This window comes from Schistocerca cancellata, chromosome 9 (genome assembly GCF_023864275.1).
Source record: "Schistocerca cancellata isolate TAMUIC-IGC-003103 chromosome 9, iqSchCanc2.1, whole genome shotgun sequence".
Lineage (NCBI taxonomy): Eukaryota > Metazoa > Arthropoda > Insecta > Orthoptera > Acrididae > Schistocerca > Schistocerca cancellata.
In genome coordinates, this window is record NC_064634.1 from 422,294,592 (window position 1) to 422,300,591 (window position 6,000).

The following is a 6,000-nucleotide window of genomic DNA, read 5'->3' on the forward strand; positions in this document are numbered from 1 at the left end:
TACAATTTGCCGAGGCATTATCGCCGTATTGGCCAGAACAAAGGAAGCTGAGTTTGTGTGCGCTCATCTCGAAGGTACGATGCCAGAGACGATGAGAAAGAGTACGCGGTCTTGTGGATAGTATGAAGAGTTTAAAAATGTGTTTCTTAGTCGTTACTGGCCATGAACGATGCAAACTGATGAAGTTTCGAGACATGGAGTCACCTCGTTTCAAAAGTGCGGTAAAATACTTTGACCATATGACCAACAAAAGTCAGCTTCTGGACATACCGTGAAGTGATAGCGAAATTAAACGACTGTGCTTCACGAAACTGCCGGTTTCATACAAGAAAATGCTGAGTGGAAAGTACGACGATGACATACACACGTTCTGAGGAATTTTACAAGAGTTAACAAAGACAACGCCAGGCTGCTTCCGCTCAGCCACGCAACAATAATAACAATCATAATCACAACGAAGGAAACTTCAGAACAAATAATTTAAATGGAGACATAAGCAAGTCACAATAGAACTGTCATCAAATACCGCAACCAGAATAATCAAAGTAGTAATTGGAATGGTGACCATAGAAACAAAGAAACACAGTTCCACCGAAATGGGAATGTACAAGGGAATGCTTAGCAAGGAGACCAATTGTAGTACTTCGTTCACCGAACTTGGAACGAGCAGGGGAAGAAATTGACTATGTTCCACAGCGGGAAAGACTGTACATAAAATCGGAAACAGTAGCGTGAAATTACTTGATTGTGACGATTTAGGGGAATCGGAAGAATCGGACCCAAGACAAATATGACCTGTATCAAATGGTTCAAATGGCTATGAGACTTAACATCAGTCCCCTAGACTTAGACCTACTTAAACCTAACTAACCTAAGGACATCACACACATCTATGGCCAAGGCAGGATTCGAACCTGCGACCGTAGCAGCAGCGTGGTTTTGGACTGAAGCGCCTAGAACCGCTCGGCCATAGCGGCCGGCCTGACCTGTATCCAATAGTACATGTCCTAATGGGCGAAGCAAAGGAAAAAGCTATCTTACGTAGTGGAAACCAACTATCAGCCATTTCTGAACAATTATTTTAAGTGTGAGGTGGGTAAATTCAGTAATGTTAAAGGTGCAAAAAAGAAAGATATGAAGAATGATCTGAGGAAAAGCATTGAGAAAAATAGATAAATCAAGCTGGAATGTATGTATCAAGGACACAAACTTTCGAGGTGGCCAACTTAGCTACCAATATCACTCTTGGAATGGATTTCCTAAGTGAAGGAAAACCCATAACGGGCATGGGACGTGGCATAGTGACATTAGGTGAAAATGGAGAAATTGATATCAGGTTTGATGAGGAAGCTGTGAAGAGCCAGATACCTTCTAGCCATTCTGTATTCACTCTATGCCACCCCTCTTATTTATAGAAAGAAAATACTTCTTGAGGTGCATAAGATGAAGGACGAAGGGGTGATTGAACAAGTGTCCTCCATTTACAACAGTCTGTTACAAGTCGGGAAGAAAAACCAGAGTGTCCAGCTAGTCCTCGACTCCAGGCATATCAACACCATTATTGTAGAAGAGATGGACTGTCTGAAGAAATTATAAGAACTATTACACAAATACTACAGAGTTTTTATATTATGTCAACAGATCTCTGGTTGAGGTTCTGGCAAATGCAACTGGCGCCTAATTGTCAGAAGTACACTTCCTTTATCACATTCGGTAGAGAGGTGGCATGAGCCCCCTCTCATATTTCTATCTTACTCTGAGTAATTCGATTTTCCTCTCTAATTTCATGTGATGAAAAGTTGCTATTCCTTCACACGCGAACTTCCCACGCAGCGTCTCCCGTCACCCGGGTGGTCCGGTGACAGGCACGTTCTGCTGATCTTGAAAGGGTTAAGCCGACGGGTGTGAGGGAGTCGAATGGATGCTTTCCAGACGCCGACATTGTCATAAGAGCAGCGGCGACACGCACACAGGGACCTGACGGAGTGGCTGGGCTAGAGACTCCGTTACTTCGCAGAAACTTGGTGAAAACACTTTCTGGCGGGCTACCAGCGAGGCGTGGGAATGACTTGTGTTCCCAGGCAGTCTTGGCGGGCTAATTCCTATGGTTTTTGCAAAATAATAACTGTGATTGGCTTGCTCGGGGGATAGCTCCGTGACGTAGCAAAATCGGCGCCAATTATCCCCATTAGTGGAATAGTAGTGCTTCGACAATAGAGTGGAATTTTCCGCCGGTTTGCTGATTGGAACGTTTAACCACGGCCACTGTCGTGGGGGCGAGAATGTTCTGTGTTTGGCTTGTACAGGTGCTCTTGAGGAGAGTCGGCTCACGCCTTTGAAATGGCTCTGAGCACTATGGGACTTAACTACTGAGGTCATCAGTCCCCTAGAACTTAGAACTATTTAAACCTTACACACCTAAGGACATCACACACATCCATGCCCGAGGCAGGATTCGAACCTGCGACCGTAGTGGTCACACGGTTCCAAACTGATGCACTTAGAACCGCACGGCCACACCGGCCGGCTCACGCCTTTCGGTCAGAGTAGGTTACAAGACTAAGCTCTCGCTGCTCTGGACAGCCTGCCTTCCGTTGAGTGTCTAATATACTTTTATTTAATTATAACTGTTTGACGAAATTGCTGAAGTTTCGGCTTCAATGTAACTCTCCGAGTACAGTTGACAATTGAGCGTTCTGCATACAAGAGGCCTATGTTGTCTGTCTTGAGCAGTTTTGGCTAAAATTGACTGTATTAGAGTTCTGTGTGACTTCGCTTGTTACAATCAATCACTGTACCATCAGTGATTGTGGGGCGAGCCTTCTTCGTCTCCCTCAGAGGCGCATTTGTATTGCTAAGAAGTCTTTAGTCTGGAACAACCAGACCAGGATAATTTGTTTCAGGCTATATTCGTGACATTACCATCACCACGACGGGACGTCGAAGCAACCAGCCATCGCCTCCGGTACGCCAGATCGTGTTCTTGCAGTTAAGAAGACAGCTTGGTAATGTATGTCTGCAGCACTGGCAGATTAGGGAATTTTGCTAGGTGATAATCAGAGCTCAGCAGAGCGCGCCTGTTCATCTTTTCTAGCTTTGTTCTGTCTTGGGTGTTCATTGTCTGAGTTCTCACTACTGTAGCAGCAATTAATGTTGGGTTGGCTGGGTGTTTCTCTTAAGATTTGAGTTGCAAGGAATTGGCTCCACATACCACTTCGTCATAAATGTCACAATCTAATTTATGGACAACTTCACCTTCACAGCATTTATTTGAATATCCAATTTGATCCAATTTGATGTATTGTAAATGTTTCATGTGTTTTGTTTATTATTTTGAGTTTAGTCCTAATAAATCAAATTTTTATTTTGGACAGAATTTTCATTCTGTTAATCGGTAGAGCAACCCTTTCATTTCTACGTTAATGAAACTTTCCTTTATTTAATTAATTTCTATCAAATTAAATTATTGAAGGTGCCAAACTCTTTTCTACTCCACTTGCAGGGTCGATTACAGTCAGATCGATTTCTTCTTAATCCACGTGAAACAGCAAAAGTCGGAGTTAGAAAAAGGGGGGGGGGGCTTAGTGCATCATTTACATATGAAGATTCTACAAGAATTTAGTGTTAAATACACTGCTAGCCCCGACACCTCGCACGGTATGTGTTTCCAATTCGAACTGTTACCTTACAAGTATCACAAACAGAACCTGAACATTAGCGAGTGGTCACATTTCCATTCTCATGATAATCAAGCTCGAACTTAAACTGCCAGCAAAATGTTTGGTGAATTAACTGGAGCAGTGGATGAACAGATATCTGGTTGGATGTTGTGTAACAGCATCTCATGTTGAAGAGAAAGATCGTTAATAAACCTGTGATGTGACTATGTCATCAAAAAGGGACATCAAAATGCATTGTGCAGCTGAATGTTTTGTGTTTGCAACAGAGGAAAATGTTTGACTGATTCAATGGCTGACAAATAAAGTGTTTACCTTTCCTTTGTCAAGTCAGTGGGACTTGCTTATTTTTCTGGTTCCTTACCTCTGTCAGACCGACATAGAAGACCAATTTAGAGAGGTGAAGGAGGGCTCTTCGCACTCATGTGACAGCGAAATTTTGTGTTGTTTGTAGAGGGGCTTGATGCACTGCACGCCAGTGGAGGTAATTAAAGAAACGCAGGATGATCATCAGAAGAGGCTGGAGAATGTTTATGGAACTTGCAAACTGAAAAGGTGAACTGTGAGTAGAAATTCAATTTGTTTACTGCTGGTCCCGGCGGAGGTTCGAGTCCTCCCTCGGTCATGGTTGTGTGTGTTGGTCCTTAGGATAATTTAGGTTAAGTAGTGTGTAAGCTTAGGGTTCAAAATGGCTCTGAGCACTATGCGACTTAACTTCTGAGTTCATCAGTCCCCTAGAACTTAGAACTACTTAAACCTAACTAACCTAAGGACATCACACACATCCATGCCCGAGGCAGGATTCGAACCTGCGACCGTAGCGGTCGCTCGTCTCCATACTGCAGCGCGTAGAACTGCACGGCCACTCCGGCCGGCTGTAAGCTTAAGGACTGATAACCATAGCAGCTAAGTCCCATAAGATTTCACACACCCACATTGTTTTTTCAAGTTGTTTAGTGACAAATAAGTGTGTTCTACCTCCAATATTCTGATTACTAATCAGTTAAAGACTATCAAATGTACAAAAGTGAAATGAAAAAGAAGTGACAGTGGAAGACAGATGATGGCGACAGCCTATTGGGAGATCGAGTGCAGCAACGACCTTGAAACATGTGGGAGATATCAATAAAATGGAGTTAAACAACATATCTTAGTAATTTCATCTAACTGTGCCGCGCGGGATTAGCCGAGCGGTCTAGGGCGCTGCAGTCATGGACTGTGAGACTGATCCCGGCGAAGGTTCGAGTCCTCCCTCGCGCATGGGGGTGTGAGTTTGTCCTTAGAATAATTTAGGTTAAGTAGAGTGTAAGCTTAGGGACTGATGACCTTAGCAGTTAAGTCCCATAAGATTTCACACACATTTTTTTCAACTAACTGTAGTGGTGTGGACAGTAGAATACATACATTACAAAACTAGTAAAACGCACACTATCTGTACATTGTCATGTTTACTAACCAAATACAAAACACTAAACCACACTAACACAAATTAGTGTGAAAACGATGTGGAAAAATAATATTCAAAGATTTCAATGAACTGTGAGCGAAAGATTTTAAGAATATTAACGTCACTTCCCTATTATTGCAAAGGAAATTGATAAACCTGAAAAATATTTAATGTGAAAGTTTACATTTTTTATTGTAAAAAATGTTACTTTCAATCCCAAATCAAAATTAATTTATCAATTGTAAATGTCATTTATGTAAATGTGAAGAAGAAGTTGTAACATTAGTTATGAGCTGTAGATTAACGCTGAATGTACAGTTGTTGGTGCAGATGACTTGTGTGGGCACTAAGCGCCAAGACTGCACAGCAGAGCAGCGAACGGTTCGCCACACGGCAGGCACGGGGAGAGGCAACAGAGGAGGACGGTGGCTTGTCATCGGTGTGAGGAAGCTAGACTCAAACGGAAATGAACACGGGGGTGACCTAGAAGCAGGTTTCGAGAGCTTCTGTGGGACCGGCTAACAGCGGTGGTGACGTGGCGCGTGCTATGGGTCGAGGCTGAGGCAATACGCATCTAACGGACGTCGTCAAACCAGCATGACGAGATGCCTCACAATATGGACAACCGACTCTGGGGACTATAGGAGGAAATACGCACCATAATGGCGGCCACAAGAAGAGCTAATCACCAAGTAACGTGGTACCTCAGATGTTCAAGTCTTATTCCTCCTTCTGGCACATTACCGTGGGCAGCAAACCACTTTTCGTCATTTGATTGAGAGTATGTTTGTGCATGAATGGCTGAGGCAGACTTGCAGTTTGAGATAAATCAGTACACTCAAGGATAGGGTGAAGACTACCTTTGCCAAACAGACA